At 46.5% G+C, this 14970-nt stretch overlaps 88 non-coding genes across 88 annotated transcripts; all 88 read right to left on the reverse strand.

Moving 5' to 3' along the window:
* Positions 1 to 60: 60 nt before the first annotated feature.
* TRNAA-CGC (transfer RNA alanine (anticodon CGC)) lies at positions 61 to 132 on the reverse strand. Its single transcript has one exon. It is a non-coding gene; the product is annotated as a tRNA-Ala (tRNA).
* Positions 133 to 197: 65 nt separating this feature from the next.
* Positions 198 to 269, reverse strand: TRNAA-CGC (transfer RNA alanine (anticodon CGC)). The gene has a single exon. It is a non-coding gene; the product is annotated as a tRNA-Ala (tRNA).
* A 65-nt stretch (positions 270 to 334) lies between these two features.
* Positions 335 to 406, reverse strand: TRNAA-CGC (transfer RNA alanine (anticodon CGC)). The gene has a single exon. It is a non-coding gene; the product is annotated as a tRNA-Ala (tRNA).
* A 65-nt stretch (positions 407 to 471) lies between these two features.
* Positions 472 to 543, reverse strand: TRNAA-CGC (transfer RNA alanine (anticodon CGC)). Its single transcript has one exon. It is a non-coding gene; the product is annotated as a tRNA-Ala (tRNA).
* A 65-nt stretch (positions 544 to 608) lies between these two features.
* TRNAA-CGC (transfer RNA alanine (anticodon CGC)) lies at positions 609 to 680 on the reverse strand. The gene has a single exon. It is a non-coding gene; the product is annotated as a tRNA-Ala (tRNA).
* Positions 681 to 745: 65 nt separating this feature from the next.
* On the reverse strand, positions 746 to 817 carry TRNAA-CGC (transfer RNA alanine (anticodon CGC)). Its single transcript has one exon. It is a non-coding gene; the product is annotated as a tRNA-Ala (tRNA).
* A 65-nt stretch (positions 818 to 882) lies between these two features.
* Positions 883 to 954, reverse strand: TRNAA-CGC (transfer RNA alanine (anticodon CGC)). The gene has a single exon. It is a non-coding gene; the product is annotated as a tRNA-Ala (tRNA).
* Positions 955 to 1019: 65 nt separating this feature from the next.
* TRNAA-CGC (transfer RNA alanine (anticodon CGC)) lies at positions 1020 to 1091 on the reverse strand. The gene has a single exon. It is a non-coding gene; the product is annotated as a tRNA-Ala (tRNA).
* A 65-nt stretch (positions 1092 to 1156) lies between these two features.
* Positions 1157 to 1228, reverse strand: TRNAA-CGC (transfer RNA alanine (anticodon CGC)). The gene has a single exon. It is a non-coding gene; the product is annotated as a tRNA-Ala (tRNA).
* Positions 1229 to 1293: 65 nt separating this feature from the next.
* TRNAA-CGC (transfer RNA alanine (anticodon CGC)) lies at positions 1294 to 1365 on the reverse strand. The gene has a single exon. It is a non-coding gene; the product is annotated as a tRNA-Ala (tRNA).
* A 65-nt stretch (positions 1366 to 1430) lies between these two features.
* On the reverse strand, positions 1431 to 1502 carry TRNAA-CGC (transfer RNA alanine (anticodon CGC)). The gene has a single exon. It is a non-coding gene; the product is annotated as a tRNA-Ala (tRNA).
* A 65-nt stretch (positions 1503 to 1567) lies between these two features.
* On the reverse strand, positions 1568 to 1639 carry TRNAA-CGC (transfer RNA alanine (anticodon CGC)). The gene has a single exon. It is a non-coding gene; the product is annotated as a tRNA-Ala (tRNA).
* Positions 1640 to 1841: 202 nt separating this feature from the next.
* TRNAA-CGC (transfer RNA alanine (anticodon CGC)) lies at positions 1842 to 1913 on the reverse strand. Its single transcript has one exon. It is a non-coding gene; the product is annotated as a tRNA-Ala (tRNA).
* A 65-nt stretch (positions 1914 to 1978) lies between these two features.
* On the reverse strand, positions 1979 to 2050 carry TRNAA-CGC (transfer RNA alanine (anticodon CGC)). The gene has a single exon. It is a non-coding gene; the product is annotated as a tRNA-Ala (tRNA).
* A 480-nt stretch (positions 2051 to 2530) lies between these two features.
* On the reverse strand, positions 2531 to 2602 carry TRNAA-CGC (transfer RNA alanine (anticodon CGC)). The gene has a single exon. It is a non-coding gene; the product is annotated as a tRNA-Ala (tRNA).
* Positions 2603 to 2667: 65 nt separating this feature from the next.
* TRNAA-CGC (transfer RNA alanine (anticodon CGC)) lies at positions 2668 to 2739 on the reverse strand. Its single transcript has one exon. It is a non-coding gene; the product is annotated as a tRNA-Ala (tRNA).
* Positions 2740 to 2804: 65 nt separating this feature from the next.
* On the reverse strand, positions 2805 to 2876 carry TRNAA-CGC (transfer RNA alanine (anticodon CGC)). Its single transcript has one exon. It is a non-coding gene; the product is annotated as a tRNA-Ala (tRNA).
* Positions 2877 to 2941: 65 nt separating this feature from the next.
* On the reverse strand, positions 2942 to 3013 carry TRNAA-CGC (transfer RNA alanine (anticodon CGC)). The gene has a single exon. It is a non-coding gene; the product is annotated as a tRNA-Ala (tRNA).
* Positions 3014 to 3078: 65 nt separating this feature from the next.
* On the reverse strand, positions 3079 to 3150 carry TRNAA-CGC (transfer RNA alanine (anticodon CGC)). Its single transcript has one exon. It is a non-coding gene; the product is annotated as a tRNA-Ala (tRNA).
* A 65-nt stretch (positions 3151 to 3215) lies between these two features.
* On the reverse strand, positions 3216 to 3287 carry TRNAA-CGC (transfer RNA alanine (anticodon CGC)). Its single transcript has one exon. It is a non-coding gene; the product is annotated as a tRNA-Ala (tRNA).
* A 65-nt stretch (positions 3288 to 3352) lies between these two features.
* TRNAA-CGC (transfer RNA alanine (anticodon CGC)) lies at positions 3353 to 3424 on the reverse strand. The gene has a single exon. It is a non-coding gene; the product is annotated as a tRNA-Ala (tRNA).
* Positions 3425 to 3489: 65 nt separating this feature from the next.
* TRNAA-CGC (transfer RNA alanine (anticodon CGC)) lies at positions 3490 to 3561 on the reverse strand. The gene has a single exon. It is a non-coding gene; the product is annotated as a tRNA-Ala (tRNA).
* A 65-nt stretch (positions 3562 to 3626) lies between these two features.
* On the reverse strand, positions 3627 to 3698 carry TRNAA-CGC (transfer RNA alanine (anticodon CGC)). The gene has a single exon. It is a non-coding gene; the product is annotated as a tRNA-Ala (tRNA).
* Positions 3699 to 3763: 65 nt separating this feature from the next.
* TRNAA-CGC (transfer RNA alanine (anticodon CGC)) lies at positions 3764 to 3835 on the reverse strand. The gene has a single exon. It is a non-coding gene; the product is annotated as a tRNA-Ala (tRNA).
* Positions 3836 to 3900: 65 nt separating this feature from the next.
* On the reverse strand, positions 3901 to 3972 carry TRNAA-CGC (transfer RNA alanine (anticodon CGC)). Its single transcript has one exon. It is a non-coding gene; the product is annotated as a tRNA-Ala (tRNA).
* A 65-nt stretch (positions 3973 to 4037) lies between these two features.
* On the reverse strand, positions 4038 to 4109 carry TRNAA-CGC (transfer RNA alanine (anticodon CGC)). The gene has a single exon. It is a non-coding gene; the product is annotated as a tRNA-Ala (tRNA).
* A 201-nt stretch (positions 4110 to 4310) lies between these two features.
* Positions 4311 to 4382, reverse strand: TRNAA-CGC (transfer RNA alanine (anticodon CGC)). The gene has a single exon. It is a non-coding gene; the product is annotated as a tRNA-Ala (tRNA).
* A 65-nt stretch (positions 4383 to 4447) lies between these two features.
* Positions 4448 to 4519, reverse strand: TRNAA-CGC (transfer RNA alanine (anticodon CGC)). Its single transcript has one exon. It is a non-coding gene; the product is annotated as a tRNA-Ala (tRNA).
* Positions 4520 to 4584: 65 nt separating this feature from the next.
* Positions 4585 to 4656, reverse strand: TRNAA-CGC (transfer RNA alanine (anticodon CGC)). Its single transcript has one exon. It is a non-coding gene; the product is annotated as a tRNA-Ala (tRNA).
* A 65-nt stretch (positions 4657 to 4721) lies between these two features.
* On the reverse strand, positions 4722 to 4793 carry TRNAA-CGC (transfer RNA alanine (anticodon CGC)). The gene has a single exon. It is a non-coding gene; the product is annotated as a tRNA-Ala (tRNA).
* Positions 4794 to 4858: 65 nt separating this feature from the next.
* TRNAA-CGC (transfer RNA alanine (anticodon CGC)) lies at positions 4859 to 4930 on the reverse strand. Its single transcript has one exon. It is a non-coding gene; the product is annotated as a tRNA-Ala (tRNA).
* Positions 4931 to 4995: 65 nt separating this feature from the next.
* TRNAA-CGC (transfer RNA alanine (anticodon CGC)) lies at positions 4996 to 5067 on the reverse strand. Its single transcript has one exon. It is a non-coding gene; the product is annotated as a tRNA-Ala (tRNA).
* A 480-nt stretch (positions 5068 to 5547) lies between these two features.
* On the reverse strand, positions 5548 to 5619 carry TRNAA-CGC (transfer RNA alanine (anticodon CGC)). The gene has a single exon. It is a non-coding gene; the product is annotated as a tRNA-Ala (tRNA).
* Positions 5620 to 5684: 65 nt separating this feature from the next.
* Positions 5685 to 5756, reverse strand: TRNAA-CGC (transfer RNA alanine (anticodon CGC)). Its single transcript has one exon. It is a non-coding gene; the product is annotated as a tRNA-Ala (tRNA).
* A 65-nt stretch (positions 5757 to 5821) lies between these two features.
* Positions 5822 to 5893, reverse strand: TRNAA-CGC (transfer RNA alanine (anticodon CGC)). Its single transcript has one exon. It is a non-coding gene; the product is annotated as a tRNA-Ala (tRNA).
* A 65-nt stretch (positions 5894 to 5958) lies between these two features.
* Positions 5959 to 6030, reverse strand: TRNAA-CGC (transfer RNA alanine (anticodon CGC)). The gene has a single exon. It is a non-coding gene; the product is annotated as a tRNA-Ala (tRNA).
* Positions 6031 to 6095: 65 nt separating this feature from the next.
* On the reverse strand, positions 6096 to 6167 carry TRNAA-CGC (transfer RNA alanine (anticodon CGC)). Its single transcript has one exon. It is a non-coding gene; the product is annotated as a tRNA-Ala (tRNA).
* A 65-nt stretch (positions 6168 to 6232) lies between these two features.
* On the reverse strand, positions 6233 to 6304 carry TRNAA-CGC (transfer RNA alanine (anticodon CGC)). Its single transcript has one exon. It is a non-coding gene; the product is annotated as a tRNA-Ala (tRNA).
* A 202-nt stretch (positions 6305 to 6506) lies between these two features.
* Positions 6507 to 6578, reverse strand: TRNAA-CGC (transfer RNA alanine (anticodon CGC)). The gene has a single exon. It is a non-coding gene; the product is annotated as a tRNA-Ala (tRNA).
* A 65-nt stretch (positions 6579 to 6643) lies between these two features.
* TRNAA-CGC (transfer RNA alanine (anticodon CGC)) lies at positions 6644 to 6715 on the reverse strand. The gene has a single exon. It is a non-coding gene; the product is annotated as a tRNA-Ala (tRNA).
* A 65-nt stretch (positions 6716 to 6780) lies between these two features.
* TRNAA-CGC (transfer RNA alanine (anticodon CGC)) lies at positions 6781 to 6852 on the reverse strand. The gene has a single exon. It is a non-coding gene; the product is annotated as a tRNA-Ala (tRNA).
* A 65-nt stretch (positions 6853 to 6917) lies between these two features.
* TRNAA-CGC (transfer RNA alanine (anticodon CGC)) lies at positions 6918 to 6989 on the reverse strand. The gene has a single exon. It is a non-coding gene; the product is annotated as a tRNA-Ala (tRNA).
* Positions 6990 to 7054: 65 nt separating this feature from the next.
* On the reverse strand, positions 7055 to 7126 carry TRNAA-CGC (transfer RNA alanine (anticodon CGC)). Its single transcript has one exon. It is a non-coding gene; the product is annotated as a tRNA-Ala (tRNA).
* A 65-nt stretch (positions 7127 to 7191) lies between these two features.
* Positions 7192 to 7263, reverse strand: TRNAA-CGC (transfer RNA alanine (anticodon CGC)). The gene has a single exon. It is a non-coding gene; the product is annotated as a tRNA-Ala (tRNA).
* Positions 7264 to 7328: 65 nt separating this feature from the next.
* TRNAA-CGC (transfer RNA alanine (anticodon CGC)) lies at positions 7329 to 7400 on the reverse strand. The gene has a single exon. It is a non-coding gene; the product is annotated as a tRNA-Ala (tRNA).
* A 65-nt stretch (positions 7401 to 7465) lies between these two features.
* TRNAA-CGC (transfer RNA alanine (anticodon CGC)) lies at positions 7466 to 7537 on the reverse strand. The gene has a single exon. It is a non-coding gene; the product is annotated as a tRNA-Ala (tRNA).
* Positions 7538 to 7602: 65 nt separating this feature from the next.
* Positions 7603 to 7674, reverse strand: TRNAA-CGC (transfer RNA alanine (anticodon CGC)). The gene has a single exon. It is a non-coding gene; the product is annotated as a tRNA-Ala (tRNA).
* Positions 7675 to 7739: 65 nt separating this feature from the next.
* Positions 7740 to 7811, reverse strand: TRNAA-CGC (transfer RNA alanine (anticodon CGC)). The gene has a single exon. It is a non-coding gene; the product is annotated as a tRNA-Ala (tRNA).
* Positions 7812 to 7876: 65 nt separating this feature from the next.
* TRNAA-CGC (transfer RNA alanine (anticodon CGC)) lies at positions 7877 to 7948 on the reverse strand. Its single transcript has one exon. It is a non-coding gene; the product is annotated as a tRNA-Ala (tRNA).
* A 65-nt stretch (positions 7949 to 8013) lies between these two features.
* TRNAA-CGC (transfer RNA alanine (anticodon CGC)) lies at positions 8014 to 8085 on the reverse strand. The gene has a single exon. It is a non-coding gene; the product is annotated as a tRNA-Ala (tRNA).
* Positions 8086 to 8150: 65 nt separating this feature from the next.
* Positions 8151 to 8222, reverse strand: TRNAA-CGC (transfer RNA alanine (anticodon CGC)). Its single transcript has one exon. It is a non-coding gene; the product is annotated as a tRNA-Ala (tRNA).
* Positions 8223 to 8287: 65 nt separating this feature from the next.
* TRNAA-CGC (transfer RNA alanine (anticodon CGC)) lies at positions 8288 to 8359 on the reverse strand. Its single transcript has one exon. It is a non-coding gene; the product is annotated as a tRNA-Ala (tRNA).
* A 65-nt stretch (positions 8360 to 8424) lies between these two features.
* TRNAA-CGC (transfer RNA alanine (anticodon CGC)) lies at positions 8425 to 8496 on the reverse strand. The gene has a single exon. It is a non-coding gene; the product is annotated as a tRNA-Ala (tRNA).
* A 65-nt stretch (positions 8497 to 8561) lies between these two features.
* TRNAA-CGC (transfer RNA alanine (anticodon CGC)) lies at positions 8562 to 8633 on the reverse strand. The gene has a single exon. It is a non-coding gene; the product is annotated as a tRNA-Ala (tRNA).
* A 202-nt stretch (positions 8634 to 8835) lies between these two features.
* Positions 8836 to 8905, reverse strand: TRNAA-CGC (transfer RNA alanine (anticodon CGC)). Its single transcript has one exon. It is a non-coding gene; the product is annotated as a tRNA-Ala (tRNA).
* A 203-nt stretch (positions 8906 to 9108) lies between these two features.
* Positions 9109 to 9180, reverse strand: TRNAA-CGC (transfer RNA alanine (anticodon CGC)). Its single transcript has one exon. It is a non-coding gene; the product is annotated as a tRNA-Ala (tRNA).
* Positions 9181 to 9245: 65 nt separating this feature from the next.
* Positions 9246 to 9317, reverse strand: TRNAA-CGC (transfer RNA alanine (anticodon CGC)). Its single transcript has one exon. It is a non-coding gene; the product is annotated as a tRNA-Ala (tRNA).
* Positions 9318 to 9518: 201 nt separating this feature from the next.
* TRNAA-CGC (transfer RNA alanine (anticodon CGC)) lies at positions 9519 to 9590 on the reverse strand. The gene has a single exon. It is a non-coding gene; the product is annotated as a tRNA-Ala (tRNA).
* A 65-nt stretch (positions 9591 to 9655) lies between these two features.
* TRNAA-CGC (transfer RNA alanine (anticodon CGC)) lies at positions 9656 to 9727 on the reverse strand. The gene has a single exon. It is a non-coding gene; the product is annotated as a tRNA-Ala (tRNA).
* A 65-nt stretch (positions 9728 to 9792) lies between these two features.
* Positions 9793 to 9864, reverse strand: TRNAA-CGC (transfer RNA alanine (anticodon CGC)). Its single transcript has one exon. It is a non-coding gene; the product is annotated as a tRNA-Ala (tRNA).
* A 65-nt stretch (positions 9865 to 9929) lies between these two features.
* Positions 9930 to 10001, reverse strand: TRNAA-CGC (transfer RNA alanine (anticodon CGC)). Its single transcript has one exon. It is a non-coding gene; the product is annotated as a tRNA-Ala (tRNA).
* Positions 10002 to 10066: 65 nt separating this feature from the next.
* TRNAA-CGC (transfer RNA alanine (anticodon CGC)) lies at positions 10067 to 10138 on the reverse strand. Its single transcript has one exon. It is a non-coding gene; the product is annotated as a tRNA-Ala (tRNA).
* A 65-nt stretch (positions 10139 to 10203) lies between these two features.
* TRNAA-CGC (transfer RNA alanine (anticodon CGC)) lies at positions 10204 to 10275 on the reverse strand. Its single transcript has one exon. It is a non-coding gene; the product is annotated as a tRNA-Ala (tRNA).
* A 480-nt stretch (positions 10276 to 10755) lies between these two features.
* On the reverse strand, positions 10756 to 10827 carry TRNAA-CGC (transfer RNA alanine (anticodon CGC)). Its single transcript has one exon. It is a non-coding gene; the product is annotated as a tRNA-Ala (tRNA).
* Positions 10828 to 10892: 65 nt separating this feature from the next.
* Positions 10893 to 10964, reverse strand: TRNAA-CGC (transfer RNA alanine (anticodon CGC)). The gene has a single exon. It is a non-coding gene; the product is annotated as a tRNA-Ala (tRNA).
* A 65-nt stretch (positions 10965 to 11029) lies between these two features.
* TRNAA-CGC (transfer RNA alanine (anticodon CGC)) lies at positions 11030 to 11101 on the reverse strand. The gene has a single exon. It is a non-coding gene; the product is annotated as a tRNA-Ala (tRNA).
* A 65-nt stretch (positions 11102 to 11166) lies between these two features.
* On the reverse strand, positions 11167 to 11238 carry TRNAA-CGC (transfer RNA alanine (anticodon CGC)). The gene has a single exon. It is a non-coding gene; the product is annotated as a tRNA-Ala (tRNA).
* A 65-nt stretch (positions 11239 to 11303) lies between these two features.
* On the reverse strand, positions 11304 to 11375 carry TRNAA-CGC (transfer RNA alanine (anticodon CGC)). The gene has a single exon. It is a non-coding gene; the product is annotated as a tRNA-Ala (tRNA).
* Positions 11376 to 11440: 65 nt separating this feature from the next.
* Positions 11441 to 11512, reverse strand: TRNAA-CGC (transfer RNA alanine (anticodon CGC)). Its single transcript has one exon. It is a non-coding gene; the product is annotated as a tRNA-Ala (tRNA).
* Positions 11513 to 11992: 480 nt separating this feature from the next.
* TRNAA-CGC (transfer RNA alanine (anticodon CGC)) lies at positions 11993 to 12064 on the reverse strand. The gene has a single exon. It is a non-coding gene; the product is annotated as a tRNA-Ala (tRNA).
* A 65-nt stretch (positions 12065 to 12129) lies between these two features.
* Positions 12130 to 12201, reverse strand: TRNAA-CGC (transfer RNA alanine (anticodon CGC)). Its single transcript has one exon. It is a non-coding gene; the product is annotated as a tRNA-Ala (tRNA).
* A 65-nt stretch (positions 12202 to 12266) lies between these two features.
* Positions 12267 to 12338, reverse strand: TRNAA-CGC (transfer RNA alanine (anticodon CGC)). The gene has a single exon. It is a non-coding gene; the product is annotated as a tRNA-Ala (tRNA).
* Positions 12339 to 12539: 201 nt separating this feature from the next.
* Positions 12540 to 12611, reverse strand: TRNAA-CGC (transfer RNA alanine (anticodon CGC)). The gene has a single exon. It is a non-coding gene; the product is annotated as a tRNA-Ala (tRNA).
* A 65-nt stretch (positions 12612 to 12676) lies between these two features.
* TRNAA-CGC (transfer RNA alanine (anticodon CGC)) lies at positions 12677 to 12748 on the reverse strand. Its single transcript has one exon. It is a non-coding gene; the product is annotated as a tRNA-Ala (tRNA).
* A 65-nt stretch (positions 12749 to 12813) lies between these two features.
* TRNAA-CGC (transfer RNA alanine (anticodon CGC)) lies at positions 12814 to 12885 on the reverse strand. Its single transcript has one exon. It is a non-coding gene; the product is annotated as a tRNA-Ala (tRNA).
* Positions 12886 to 12950: 65 nt separating this feature from the next.
* On the reverse strand, positions 12951 to 13022 carry TRNAA-CGC (transfer RNA alanine (anticodon CGC)). Its single transcript has one exon. It is a non-coding gene; the product is annotated as a tRNA-Ala (tRNA).
* Positions 13023 to 13087: 65 nt separating this feature from the next.
* TRNAA-CGC (transfer RNA alanine (anticodon CGC)) lies at positions 13088 to 13159 on the reverse strand. The gene has a single exon. It is a non-coding gene; the product is annotated as a tRNA-Ala (tRNA).
* A 65-nt stretch (positions 13160 to 13224) lies between these two features.
* Positions 13225 to 13296, reverse strand: TRNAA-CGC (transfer RNA alanine (anticodon CGC)). The gene has a single exon. It is a non-coding gene; the product is annotated as a tRNA-Ala (tRNA).
* A 65-nt stretch (positions 13297 to 13361) lies between these two features.
* TRNAA-CGC (transfer RNA alanine (anticodon CGC)) lies at positions 13362 to 13433 on the reverse strand. The gene has a single exon. It is a non-coding gene; the product is annotated as a tRNA-Ala (tRNA).
* A 65-nt stretch (positions 13434 to 13498) lies between these two features.
* TRNAA-CGC (transfer RNA alanine (anticodon CGC)) lies at positions 13499 to 13570 on the reverse strand. Its single transcript has one exon. It is a non-coding gene; the product is annotated as a tRNA-Ala (tRNA).
* Positions 13571 to 13635: 65 nt separating this feature from the next.
* On the reverse strand, positions 13636 to 13707 carry TRNAA-CGC (transfer RNA alanine (anticodon CGC)). The gene has a single exon. It is a non-coding gene; the product is annotated as a tRNA-Ala (tRNA).
* Positions 13708 to 13772: 65 nt separating this feature from the next.
* Positions 13773 to 13844, reverse strand: TRNAA-CGC (transfer RNA alanine (anticodon CGC)). The gene has a single exon. It is a non-coding gene; the product is annotated as a tRNA-Ala (tRNA).
* A 65-nt stretch (positions 13845 to 13909) lies between these two features.
* On the reverse strand, positions 13910 to 13981 carry TRNAA-CGC (transfer RNA alanine (anticodon CGC)). Its single transcript has one exon. It is a non-coding gene; the product is annotated as a tRNA-Ala (tRNA).
* Positions 13982 to 14046: 65 nt separating this feature from the next.
* TRNAA-CGC (transfer RNA alanine (anticodon CGC)) lies at positions 14047 to 14118 on the reverse strand. Its single transcript has one exon. It is a non-coding gene; the product is annotated as a tRNA-Ala (tRNA).
* A 65-nt stretch (positions 14119 to 14183) lies between these two features.
* TRNAA-CGC (transfer RNA alanine (anticodon CGC)) lies at positions 14184 to 14255 on the reverse strand. Its single transcript has one exon. It is a non-coding gene; the product is annotated as a tRNA-Ala (tRNA).
* Positions 14256 to 14320: 65 nt separating this feature from the next.
* TRNAA-CGC (transfer RNA alanine (anticodon CGC)) lies at positions 14321 to 14392 on the reverse strand. The gene has a single exon. It is a non-coding gene; the product is annotated as a tRNA-Ala (tRNA).
* Positions 14393 to 14457: 65 nt separating this feature from the next.
* Positions 14458 to 14529, reverse strand: TRNAA-CGC (transfer RNA alanine (anticodon CGC)). The gene has a single exon. It is a non-coding gene; the product is annotated as a tRNA-Ala (tRNA).
* A 202-nt stretch (positions 14530 to 14731) lies between these two features.
* TRNAA-CGC (transfer RNA alanine (anticodon CGC)) lies at positions 14732 to 14801 on the reverse strand. The gene has a single exon. It is a non-coding gene; the product is annotated as a tRNA-Ala (tRNA).
* Positions 14802 to 14970: the final 169 nt, after the last annotated feature.

Below are 14970 nucleotides of genomic sequence, written 5' to 3' on the forward strand. Positions count from 1 at the left end.
TGAACTTTTGTTGATTCGTGATACGGGATACACGGTGCATTAGGAAATTAATGAAAAGGATGGAGACTCCGGGGATTGAACCCGGGACATTTCGCATGCGAAGCGAACACTCTACCACTGAGCTAAGTCCCCACGTCTGAACTTTTGTTAATTCGTGATACGGGATAAACGGTGCATTAGGAAATTAATGAAAAGGATGGAGACTCCGGGGATTGAACCCGGGACATTTCGCATGCGAAGCGAACACTCTACCACTGAGCTAAGTCCCCACGTCTGAACTTTGGTTAATTCGTGATACGGGATACACGGTGCATTAGGAAATTAATGAAAAGGATGGAGACTCCGGGGATTGAACCCGGGACATTTCGCATGCGAAGCGAACACTCTACCACTGAGCTAAGTCCGCACGTCTAAACTTTTGTTAATTCGTGATACGGGATACACGGTGCATTAGGAAATTAATGAAAAGGATGGAGACTCCGGGGATTGAACCCTGGACATTTCGCATGCGAAGCGAACACTCTACCACTGAGCTTAGTCCCCACGTCTGAATTTTTGTTAATTCGTGATACGGGATACACGGTGCATTAGGAAATTAATGAAAAGGATGGAGACTCCGGGGATTGAACCCGGGACATTTCGCATGCGAAGCGAACACTTTACCATTGAGCTAAGTCCCCACGTCTGAACTTTTGTTAATTCGTGCTACGGGATACACGGTGCATTAGGAAATTAATGAAAAGGATGGAGACTCCGGGGATTGAACACGGGACATTTCCCATGCGAAGCGAACACTCTACCACTGAGCTAAGTCCCCACGTCTGAACTTTTGTTGATTCGTGATACGGGATACACGGTGCATTAGGAAATTAATGAAAAGGATGGAGACTCCGGGGATTGAACCCGGGACATTTCGCATGCGAAGCGAACACTCTACCACTGAGCTAAGTCCCCACGTCTGAACTTTCGTTAATTTGTGATACGGGATACACGGTGCATTAGGAAATTAATGAAAAGGATGGAGACTCCGGGGATTGAACCCGGGACATTTCGCATGCGAAGCGAACACTCTACCACTGAGCTAAGTCCCCACGTCTGAACTTTTGTTAATTCGTGATACGGGATACACGGTGCATTAGGAAATTAATGAAAAGGATGGAGACTCCGGGGATTGAACCCGGGACATTTCGCATGCGAAGCGAACACTCTACCACTGAGCTAAGTCCCCACGTCTGGACTTTTGTTAATTCGTGATACGGGACACACGGTGCATTAGGAAATTAATGAAAAGGATAAAGACTCCGGGGATTGAACCCGTGACATTTCGCATGCGAAGCGAACACTTTACCACTGAGCTAAGTCCCCACGTCTGAACTTTTGTTAATTCGTGATACGGGATACACGGTGCATTAGGAAATTAATGAAAAGGATGGAGACTCCGGGGATTGAACTCGGGACATTTCGCATGCGAAGCGAACACTCTACCACTGAGCTAAGTCCCCACGTCTGAACTTTTGTTAATTCGTGATACGGGATACACGGTGCATTAGGAAATTAATGAAAAGGATGGAGACTCCGGGGATTGAACCCGGGACATTTCGCATGCGAAGCGAACACTCTACCACTGAGCTAAGTCCCCACGTCTGGACTTAAGTTAATTCGTGAAACGGGATACACGGTGCATTAGGAAATTAATGAAAAGGATAAAGACTCCGGAAATTGAACCCGGGACATTTCGAATGCGAAGCGAACACTTTACCACTGAGCTAAGTCCCCACGTCTGAACTTTTGTTAATTCGTGATACGGGATACACGGTGCATTAGGAAATTAATGAAAAGGATGGAGACTCCGGGGATTGAACCCGGGCCATTTCGCATGCGAAGATAACACTCTACCACTGAGCTAAGTCCCCACGTCTGAACTTTGGTTAATTCGTGATACGGGATACACGGTGCATTAGGAAATTAATGAAAAGGATGGAGACTCCGGGGATTGAACCCGGGACATTTCGCATGCGAAGCGAACACTTTACCACTGAGCTTAGTCCCCACGTCTAAACTTTTGTTAATTCGTGATACGGGATATACGGTGCATTAGGAAATTAATGAAAAGGATGGAGACTCCGGGGATTGAACCCGGGACATTTCGCATGCCAAGCGAAAATTCTACCACTGAGCAAAAGTTCCCGCGTGAGGTTGACATTTGTCGGTTCGTGATTCGGGAAAAAACCATGCTCTAAAAAACCAATGAGAAGGACTAAAACTATGGGGATTGAAATCGGGACATTTCGATTCCGAAAAGAACACTCTACCACTGAGCTAAGTCCCCACTTCTGAACTTTGGTTAATTCGTGATACGGGATACACGGTGCATTAGGAAATTAATGAAAAGGATGGAGACTTCGGGGATTAACCCGGGACATTTCGCATGCGAAGCGAACACTTTACCACTGAGCTAATTCCCCTCGTCTGAACTTTTGTTAATTCGTGCTACGGGATACACGGTGCATTAGGAAATTAATGAAAAGGATGGAGACTCCGGGGATTGAACTCGGGACATTTCGCATGCGAAGCGAACACTTTACCACTGAGCTAATTCCCCACGTCTGAACTTTTGTTAATTCGTGCTACGGGATACACGGTGCATTAGGAAATTAATGAAAAGGATGGAGACTCCGGGGATTGAACTCGGGACATTTCGCATGCGAAGCGAACACTCTACCACTGAGCTAAGTCCCCACGTCTGAACTTTTGTTAATTCGTGATACGGGATACACGGTGCATTAGGAAATTAATGAAAAGGATGGAGACTCCGGGGATTGAACCCGGTACATTTCGCATGCGAAGCGAACACTCTACCACTGAGCTAAGTCACCACGTCTGGACTTAAGTTAATTCGTGAAACGGGATACACGGTGCATTAGGAAATTAATGAAAAGGATAAAGACTCCGGGGATTGAACCCGGGACATTTCGCATGCGAAGCGAACACTTTACCACTGAGCTAAGTCCCCACGTCTGAACTTTTGTTAATTCGTGATACGGGATACACGGTGCATTAGGAAATTAATGAAAAGGATGGAGACTCCGGGGATTGAACCCGGGCCATTTCGCATGCGAAGATAACACTCTACCACTGAGCTAAGTCCCCACGTCTGAAATTTGGTTAATTCGTGATACGGGATACACGGTGCATTAGGAAATTAATGAAAAGGATGGAGACTCCGGGGATTGAACCCGGGACATTTCGCATGCGAAGCGAACACTTTACCACTGAGCTTAGTCCCCACGTCTGAACTTTTGTTAATTCGTGATACGGGATATACGGTGCATTAAGAAATTAATGAAAAGGATGGAGACTCCGGGGATTGAACCCGGGACATTTCGCATGCGAAACGAACACTTTTCCACTTAGCTAAGTCCCCACGTCTGAACTATTGTTAATTCGTGATACGGGATACACGGTGCATTAGGAAATTAATGAAAAGGATGGAGACTCCGGGGATTGAACCCGGGACATGTCGCATGCGAAGCGAACACTCTACCACTGAGCTAAGTCCCCACGTCTGAACTTTTGTTAATTCGTGATACGGGATACACGGTGCATTAGGAAATTAATGAAAAGGATGGAGACTCCGGGGATTGAACCCGGGCCATTTCGCATGCGAAGATAACACTCTACCACTGAGCTAAGTCCCCACGTCTGAAATTTGGTTAATTCGTGATACGGGATACACGGTGCATTAGGAAATTAATGAAAAGGATGGAGACTCCGGGGATTGAACCCGGGACATTTCGCATGCGAAGCGAACACTTTACCACTGAGCTTAGTCCCCACGTCTGAACTTTTGTTAATTCGTGATACGGGATATACGGTGCATTAAGAAATTAATGAAAAGGATGGAGACTCCGGGGATTGAACCCGGGACATTTCGCATGCGAAGCGAACACTTTTCCACTTAGCTAAGTCCCCACGTCTGAACTATTGTTAATTCGTGATACGGGATACACGGTGCATTAGGAAATTAATGAAAAGGATGGAGACTCCGGGGATTGAACCCGGGACATGTCGCATGCGAAGCGAACACTCTACCACTGAGCTAAGTCCCCACGTCTGAGCTTTTGTTAATTCGTGATACGGGATACACGGTGCATTAGGAAATTAATGAAAAGGATGGAGACTCCGGGGATTAACCCGGGACATTTCGCATGCGAAGCGAACACTTTACCACTGAGCTAATTCCCCTCGTCTGAACTTTTGTTAATTCGTGCTACGGGATACACGGTGCATTAGGAAATTAATGAAAAGGATGGAGACTCCGGGGATTGAACTCGGGACATTTCGCATGCGAAGCGAACACTTTACCACTGAGCTAATTCCCCACGTCTGAACTTTTGTTAATTCGTGCTACGGGATACACGGTGCATTAGGAAATTAATGAAAAGGATGGAGACTCCGGGGATTGAACTCGGGACATTTCGCATGCGAAGCGAACACTCTACCACTGAGCTAAGTCCCCACGTCTGAACTTTTGTTAATTCGTGATACGGGATACACGGTGCATTAGGAAATTAATGAAAAGGATGGAGACTCCGGGGATTGAACCCGGGACATTTCGCATGCGAAGCGAACACTCTACCACTGAGCTAAGTCCCCACGTCTGGACTTAAGTTAATTCGTGAAACGGGATACACGGTGCATTAGGAAATTAATGAAAAGGATAAAGACTCCGGGGATTGAACCCGGGACATTTCGCATGCGAAACGAACACTTTACCACTGAGCTAAGTCCCCACGTCTGAACTTTTGTTAATTCGTGATACGGGATACACGGTGCATTAGGAAATTAATGAAAAGGATGGAGACTCCGGGGATTGAACCCGGGCCATTTCGCATGCGAAGATAACACTCTACCACTGAGCTAAGTCCCCACGTCTGAACTTTGGTTAATTCGTGATACGGGATACACGGTGCATTAGGAAATTAATGAAAAGGATGGAGACTCCGGGGATTGAACCCGGGACATTTCGCATGCGAAGCGAACACTTTACCACTGAGCTTAGTCCCCACGTCTGAACTTTTGTTAATTCGTGATACGGGATATACGGTGCATTAGGAAATTAATGAAAAGGATGGAGACTCCGGGGATTGAACCCGGGACATTTCGCATGCCAAGCGAAAATTCTACCACTGAGCAAAAGTTCCCGCGTGAGGTTGACATTTGTCGGTTCGTGATTCGGGAAAAAACCATGCTCTAAAAAACCAATGAGAAGGACTAAAATTATGGGGATTGAAATCGGGACATTTCGATTCCGAAAAGAACACTCTACCACTGAGCTAAGTCCCCACGTCTGAACTTTGGTTAATTCGTGATACGGGATACACGGTGCATTAGGAAATTAATGAAAAGGATGGAGACTCCGGGGATTAACCCGGGACATTTCGCATGCGAAGCGAACACTTTACCACTGAGCTAATTCCCCTCATCTGAACTTTTGTTAATTCGTGCTACGGGATACACGGTGCATTAGGAAATTAATGAAATGGATGGAGACTCCGGGGATTGAACTCGGGACATTTCGCATGCGAAGCGAACACTTTACCACTGAGCTAATTCCCCACGTCTGAACTTTTGTTAATTCGTGCTACGGGATACACGGTGCATTAGGAAATTAATGAAAAGGATGGAGACTCCGGGGATTGAACTCGGGACATTTCGCATGCGAAGCGAACACTCTACCACTGAGCTAAGTCCCCACGTCTGAACTTTTGTTAATTCGTGATACGGGATACACGGTGCATTAGGAAATTAATGAAAAGGATGGAGCCTCCGGGGATTGAACCCGGTACATTTCGCATGCGAAGCGAACACTCTACCACTGAGCTAAGTCCCCACGTCTGGACTTAAGTTAATTCGTGAAACGGGATACACGGTGCATTAGGAAATTAATGAAAAGGATAAAGACTCCGGGGATTGAACCCGGGACATTTCGCATGCGAAGCGAACACTTTACCACTGAGCTAAGTCCCCACGTCTGAATTTTGGTTAATTCGTGATACGGGATACACGGTGCATTAGGAAATTAATGAAAAGGATGGAGCCTCCGGGGATTGAACCCGGTACATTTCGCATGCGAAGCGAACACTCTACCACTGAGCTAAGTCCCCACGTCTGGACTTAAGTTAATTCGTGAAACGGGATACACGGTGCATTAGGAAATTAATGAAAAGGATAAAGACTCCGGGGATTGAACCCGGGACATTTCGCATGCGAAGCGAACACTTTACCACTGAGCTAAGTCCCCACGTCTGAACTTTTGTTAATTCGTGATACGGGATACACGGTGCATTAGGAAATTAATGAAAAGGATGGAGACTCCGGGGAATGAACCCGGGCCATTTCGCATGCGAAGATAACACTCTACCACTGAGCTAAGTCCCCACGTCTGAACTTTGGTTAATTCGTGATACGGGATACACGGTGCATTAGGAAATTAATGAAAAGGATGGAGACTCCGGGGATTGAACCCGGGACATTTCGCATGCGAAGCGAACACTTTACCACTGAGCTTAGTCCCCACGTCTGAACTTTTGTTAATTCGTGATACGGGATATACGGTGCATTAGGAAATTAATGAAAAGGATGGAGACTCCGGGGATTGAACCCGGGACATTTCGCACGCGGAGCGAACACTTTACCACTGAGCTAAGTCCCCACGTCTGAATTTTGGTTAATTCGTGATACGGGATACACGGTGCATTAGGAAATTAATGAAAAGGATGGAGACTCCGGGGATTGAACCCGGGACATTTCGCATGCGAAGCGAACACTCTACCACTGAGCTAAGTCCGCACGTCTAAACTTTTGTTAATTCGTGATACGGGATACACGGTGCATTAGGAAATTAATGAAAAGGATGGAGACTCCGGGGATTGAACCCTGGACATTTCGCACGCGGAGCGAACACTCTACCACTGAGCTTAGTCCCCACGTCTGAACTTTTGTTAATTCGTGATACGGGATACACGGTGCATTAGGAAATTAATGAAAAGGATGGAGACTCCGGGGATTGAACCCGGGACATTTCGCATGCGAAGCGAACACTTTACCACTGAGCTAAGTCCCCACGTCTGAACTTTTGTTATTTCGTGCTACGGGATTCACGGTGCATTAGGAAATTAATGAAAAGGATGGAGACTCCGGGGATTGAACCCGGGACATTTCGCATGCGAAGCGAACACTCTACCACTGAGCTAAGTCCCCACGTCTGAACTTTTGTTGATTCGTGATACGGGATACACGGTGCATTAGGAAATTAATGAAAAGGATGGAGACTCCGGGGATTGAACCCGGGACATTTCGCATGCGAAGCGAACACTCTACCACTGAGCTAAGTCCCCACGTCTGAACTTTTGTTAATTCGTGATACGGGATACACGGTGCATTAGGAAATTAATGAAAAGGATGGAGACTCCGGGGATTGAACCCGGGACATTTCGCATGCGAAGCGAACACTCTACCACTGAGCTAAGTCCCCACGTCTGAACTTTGGTTAATTCGTGATACGGGATACACGGTGCATTAGGAAATTAATGAAAAGGATGGAGACTCCGGGGATTGAACCCGGGACATTTCGCATGCGAAGCGAACACTCTACCACTGAGCTAAGTCCGCACGTCTAAACTTTTGTTAATTCGTGATACGGGATACACGGTGCATTAGGAAATTAATGAAAAGGATGGAGACTCCGGGGATTGAACCCTGGACATTTCGCATGCGAAGCGAACACTCTACCACTGAGCTTAGTCCCCACGTCTGAATTTTTGTTAATTCGTGATACGGGATACACGGTGCATTAGGAAATTAATGAAAAGGATGGAGACTCCGGGGATTGAACCCGGGACATTTCGCATGCGAAGCGAACACTTTACCATTGAGCTAAGTCCCCACGTCTGAACTTTTGTTAATTCGTGCTACGGGATACACGGTGCATTAGGAAATTAATGAAAAGGATGGAGACTCCGGGGATTGAACACGGGACATTTCCCATGCGAAGCGAACACTCTACCACTGAGCTAAGTCCCCACGTCTGAGATTTTGTTGATTCGTGATACGGGATACACGGTGCATTAGGAAATTAATGAAAAGGATGGAGACTCCGGGGATTGAACCCGGGACATTTCGCATGCGAAGCGAACACTCTACCACTGAGCTAAGTCCCCACGTCTGAACTTTCGTTAATTTGTGATACGGGATACACGGTGCATTAGGAAATTAATGAAAAGGATGGAGACTCCGGGGATTGAACCCGGGACATTTCGCATGCGAAGCGAACACTCTACCACTGAGCTAAGTCCCCACGTCTGAACTTTTGTTAATTCGTGATACGGGATACACGGTGCATTAGGAAATTAATGAAAAGGATGGAGACTCCGGGGATTGAACCCGGGACATTTCGCATGCGAAGCGAACACTCTACCACTGAGCTAAGTCCCCACGTCTGGACTTTTGTTAATTCGTCATACGGGACACACGGTGCATAAGGAAATTAATGAAAAGGATAAAGACTCCGGGGATTGAACCCGGGACATTTCGCATGCGAAGCGAACACTTTACCACTGAGCTAAGTCCCCACGTCTGAACTTTTGTTAATTCGTGATACGGGATACACGGTGCATTAGGAAATTAATGAAAAGGATGGAGACTCCGGGGATTGAACCCGGGACATATCGCATGCGAAGATAACACTCTACCACTGAGCTAAGTCCCCACGTCTGAACTTTGGTTAATTCGTGATACGGGATACACGGTGCATTAGGAAATTAATGAAAAGGATGGAGACTCCGGGGATTGAACCCGGGACATTTCGCATGCGAAGCGAACACTTTACCACTGAGCTAAGTCCTAACGTCTGAACTTTTGTTAATTCGTGATACGGGATACACGGTGCATTAGGAAATTAATGAAAAGGATGGAGACTCCGGGGATTGAACCCGGGACATTTCGCATGCGAAGCGAACACTCTACCACTGAGCTAAGTCCCACGTCTGAACTTTTGTTAATTCGTGATACGGGATACACGGTGCATTAAGAAATTAATGAAAAGGATGGAGACTCCGGGGATTGAACCCGGGACATTTCGCATGCGAAGCGAACACTTTTCCACTTAGCTAAGTCCCCAAGTCTGAACTTTTGTTAATTCGTGATACGGGATACACGGTGCATTAGGAAATTAATGAAAAGGATGGAGACTCCGGGGATTGAACCCGGGACATGTCGCATGCGAAGCGAACACTCTACCACTGAGCTAAGTCCCCACGTCTGAGCTTTTGTTAATTCGTGATACGGGATACACGGTGCATTAGGAAATTAATGAAAAGGATGGAGACTCCGGGGATTAACCCGGGACATTTCGCATGCGAAGCGAACACTTTACCACTGAGCTAATTCCCCTCGTCTGAACTTTTGTTAATTCGTGCTACGGGATACACGGTGCATTAGGAAATTAATGAAAAGGATGGAGACTCCGGGGATTGAACTCGGGACATTTCGCATGCGAAGCGAACACTTTACCACTGAGCTAATTCCCCACGTCTGAACTTTTGTTAATTCGTGCTACGGGATACACGGTGCATTAGGAAATTAATGAAAAGGATGGAGACTCCGGGGATTGAACTCGGGACATTTCGCATGCGAAGCGAACACTCTACCACTGAGCTAAGTCCCCACGTCTGAACTTTTGTTAATTCGTGATACGGGATACACGGTGCATTAGGAAATTAATGAAAAGGATGGAGACTCCGGGGATTGAACCCGGGACATTTCGCATGCGAAGCGAACACTCTACCACTGAGCTAAGTCCCCACGTCTGGACTTAAGTTAATTCGTGAAACGGGATACACGGTGCATTAGGAAATTAATGAAAAGGATAAAGACTCCGGGGATTGAACCCGGGACATTTCGCATGCGAAGCGAACACTTTACCACTGAGCTAAGTCCCCACGTCTGAACTTTTGTTAATTCGTGATACGGGATACACGGTGCATTAGGAAATTAATGAAAAGGATGGAGACTCCGGGGATTGAACCCGGGCCATTTCGCATGCGAAGATAACACTCTACCACTGAGCTAAGTCCCCACGTCTGAACTTTGGTTAATTCGTGATACGGGATACACGGTGCATTAGGAAATTAATGAAAAGGATGGAGACTCCGGGGATTGAACCCGGGACATTTCGCATGCGAAGCGAACACTTTACCACTGAGCTTAGTCCCCACGTCTGAACTTTTGTTAATTCGTGATACGGGATATACGGTGCATTAGGAAATTAATGAAAAGGATGGAGACTCCGGGGATTGAACCCGGGACATTTCGCATGCCAAGCGAAAATTCTACCACTGAGCAAAAGTTCCCGCGTGAGGTTGACATTTGTCGGTTCGTGATTCGGGAAAAAACCATGCTCTAAAAAACCAATGAGAAGGACTAAAACTATGGGGATTGAAATCGGGACATTTCGATTCCGAAAAGAACACTCTACCACTGAGCTAAGTCCCCACTTCTGAACTTTGGTTAATTCGTGATACGGGATACACGGTGCATTAGGAAATTAATGAAAAGGATGGAGACTCCGGGGATTAACCCGGGACATTTCGCATGCGAAGCGAACACTTTACCACTGAGCTAATTCCCCTCGTCTGAACTTTTGTTAATTCGTGCTACGGGATACACGGTGCATTAGGAAATTAATGAAAAGGATGGAGACTCCGGGGATTGAACTCGGGACATTTCGCATGCGAAGCGAACACTTTACCACTGAGCTAATTCCCCACGTCTGAACTTTTGTTAATTCGTGCTACGGGATACACGGTGCATTAGGAAATTAATGAAAAGGATGGAGACTCCGGGGATTGAACTCGGGACATTTCGCATGCGAAGCGAACACTCTACCACTGAGCTAAGTCCCCACGTCTGAACTTTTGTTAATTCGTGATACGGGATACACGGTGCATTAGGAAATTAATGAAAAGGATGGAGACTCCGGGGATTGAACCCGGTACATTTCGCATGCGAAGCGAACACTCTACCACTGAGCTAAGTCCCCACGTCTGGACTTAAGTTAATTCGTGAAACGGGATACACGGTGCATTAGGAAATTAATGAAAAGGATAAAGACTCCGGGGATTGAACCCGGGACATTTCGCATGCGAAGCGAACACTTTACCTCTGAGCTAAGTCCCCACGTCTGAACTTTTGTTAATTCGTGATACGGGATACACGGTGCATTAGGAAATTAATGAAAAGGATGGAGACTCCGGGGATTGAACCCGGGCCATTTCGCATGCGAAGATAACACTCTACCACTGAGCTAAGTCCCCACGTCTGAAATTTGGTTAATTCGTGATACGGGATACACGGTGCATTAGGAAATTAATGAAAAGGATGGAGACTCCGGGGATTGAACCCGGGACATTTCGCATGCGAAGCGAACACTTTACCACTGAGCTTAGTCCCCACGTCTGAACTTTTGTTAATTCGTGATACGGGATATACGGTGCATTAGGAAATTAATGAAAAGGATGGAGACTCCGGGGATTGAACCCGGGACATTTCGCATGCCAAGCGAAAATTCTACCACTGAGCAAAAGTTCCCGCGTGAGGTTGACATTTGTCGGTTCGTGATTCGGGAAAAAACCATGCTCTAAAAAACCAATGAGAAGGACTAAAACTATGGGGATTGAAATCGGGACATTTCGATTCCGAAAAGAACACTCTACCACTGAGCTAAGTCCTAACGGCTGAACTTTTGTTAATTCGTGATACGGGATACACGGTGCATTAGGAAATTAATGAAAAGGATGGAGACTCCGGGGATTGAACCCGGGACATTTCGCATGCGAAGCGAACACTCTACCACTGAGCTAAGTCCCACGTCTGAACTTTTGTTAATTCGTGATACGGGATACACGGTGCATTAGGAAATTAATTAAAAGGATGGAGACTCCGGGGATTGAACCCGGGACATTTCGCATGCGAAGCGAACACTTTACCACTGAGCTAAGTCCCCACGTTTGAACTTTTGTTAATTAGTGATACGGGATACACGGTGCATTAAGAAATTAATGAAAAGGATGGAGACTCCGGGGATTGAACCCGGGACATTTCGCATGCGAAGCGAACACTTTTCCACTTAGCTAAGTCCCCACGTCTCAACTTTTGTTAATTCGTGATACGGGATACACGGTGCATTAGGAAATTAATGAAAAGGATGGAGACTCCGGGGATTGAACCCGGGACATGTCGCATGCGAAGCGAACACTCTACCACTGAGCTAAGTCCCCACGTCTGAGCTTTTGTTAATTCGTGATACGGGATACACGGTGCATTAGGAAATTAATGAAAAGGATCAAACTCCGGGGATTGAACCCGGGACATTTCGCATGCGAAGCGAACACTTTACCACTGAGCTAATTCCCCTCGTCTGAACTTTTGTTAATTCGTGCTACGGGATACACGGTGCATTAGGAAATTAATGAAAAGGATGGAGACTCCGGGGATTGAACTCGGGACATTTCGCATGCGAAGCGAACACTCTACCACTGAGCTAAGTCCCCACGTCTGAACTTTTGTTAATTCGTGATACGGGATACACGGTGCATTAGGAAATTAATGAAAAGGATGGAGACTCCGGGGATTGAACCCGGGACATTTCGCATGCGAAGCGAACATTCTACCACTGAGCTAAGTCCCCACGTCTGAACTTTTGTTGATTCGTGATACGGGATACACGGTGCATTAGGAAATTAATGAAAAGGATGGAGACTCCGGGGATTGAACTCGGGACATTTCGCATGCGAAGCGAACACTTTACCACTGAGCTAATTCCCCACGTCTGAACTTTTGTTAATTCGTGCTACGGGATACACGGTGCATTAGGAAATTAATGAAAAGGATGGAGACTCCGGGGATTGAACTCGGGACATTTCGCATGCGAAGCGAACACTTTACCACTGAGCTAAGTCCCCACGTCTGAACTTTTGTTATTTCGTGCTACGGGATACACGGTGCATTAGGAAATTAATGAAAAGGATGGAGACTCCGGGGATTGAACCCGGGACATTTCGCATGCGAAGCGAACACTCTACCACTGAGCTAAGTCCCCACGTCTGAACTTTTGTTGATTCGTGATACGGGATACACGGTGCATTAGGAAATTAATGAAAAGGATGGAGACTCCGGGGATTGAACCCGGGACATTTCGCATGCGAAGCGAACACTCTACCACTGAGCTAAGTCCCCACGTCTGAACTTTTGTTAATTCGTGATACGGGATACACGGTGCATTAGGAAATTAATGAAAAGGATGGAGACTCCGGGGATTGAACCCGGGACATTTCGCATGCGAAGCGAACACTCTACCACTGAGCTAAGTCCCCACGTCTGAACTTTGGTTAATTCGTGATACGGGATACACGGTGCATTAGGAAATTAATGAAAAGGATGGAGACTCCGGGGATTGAACCCGGGACATTTCGCATGCGAAGCGAACACTCTACCACTGAGCTAAGTCCGCACGTCTAAACTTTTGTTAATTCGTGATACGGGATACACGGTGCATTAGGAAATTAATGAAAAGGATGGAGACTCCGGGGATTGAACCCTGGACATTTCGCATGCGAAGCGAACACTCTACCACTGAGCTTAGTCCCCACGTCTGAATTTTTGTTAATTCGTGATACGGGATACACGGTGCATTAGGAAATTAATGAAAAGGATGGAGACTACGGGGATTGAACCCGGGACATTTCGCATGCGAAGCGAACACTTTACCATTGAGCTAAGTCCCCACGTCTGAACTTTTGTTAATTCGTGCTACGGGATACACGGTGCATTAGGAAATTAATGAAAAGGATGGAGACTCCGGGGATTGAACACGGGACATTTCCCATGCGAAGCGAACACTCTACCACTGAGCTAAGTCCCCACGTCTGAACTTTTGTTGATTCGTGATACGGGATACACGGTGCATTAGGAAATTAATGAAAAGGATGGAGACTCCGGGGATTGAACCCGGGACATTTCGCATGCGAAGCGAACACTCTACCACTGAGCTAAGTCCCCACGTCTGAACTTTCGTTAATTTGTGATACGGGATACACGGTGCATTAGGAAATTAATGAAAAGGATGGAGACTCCGGGGATTGAACCCGGGACATTTCGCATGCGAAGCGAACACTCTACCACTGAGCTAAGTCCCCACGTCTGAACTTTTGTTAATTCGTGATACGGGATACACGGTGCATTAGGAAATTAATGAAAAGGATGGAGACTCCGGGGATTGAACCCGGGACATTTCGCATGCGAAGCGAACACTCTACCACTGAGCTAAGTCCCCACGTCTGGACTTTTGTTAATTCGTGATACGGGACACACGGTGCATTAGGAAATTAATGAAAAGGATAAAGACTCCGGGGATTGAACCCGGGACATTTCGCATGCGAAGCGAACACTTTACCACTGAGCTAAGTCCCCACGTCTGAACTTTTGTTAATTCGTGATACGGGATACACGGTGCATTAGGAAATTAATGAAAAGGATGGAGACTCCGGGGATTGAACCCGGGACATATCGCATGCGAAGATAACACTCTACCACTGAGCTAAGTCCCCACGTCTGAACTTTGGTTAATTCGTGATACGGGATACACGGTGCATTAGGAAATTAATGAAAAGGATGGAGACTCCGGGGATTGAACCCGGGACATTTCGCATGCGAAGCGAACACTTTACCACTGAGCTAAGTCCTAACGTCTGAACTTTTGTTAATTCGTGATACGGGATACACGGTGCATTAGGAAATTAATGAAAAGGATGGAGACTCCGGGGATTGAACCCGGGACATTTCGCATGCGAAGCGAACACTCTACCACTGAGCTAAGTCCCACGTCTGAACTTTTGTTAATTCGTGATACGG

The sequence above is a fragment of the Leiobunum rupestre genome, chromosome 5 (genome assembly GCF_980474605.1).
Source record: "Leiobunum rupestre chromosome 5, qqLeiRupe1.1.hap1, whole genome shotgun sequence".
Lineage (NCBI taxonomy): Eukaryota > Metazoa > Arthropoda > Arachnida > Opiliones > Sclerosomatidae > Leiobunum > Leiobunum rupestre.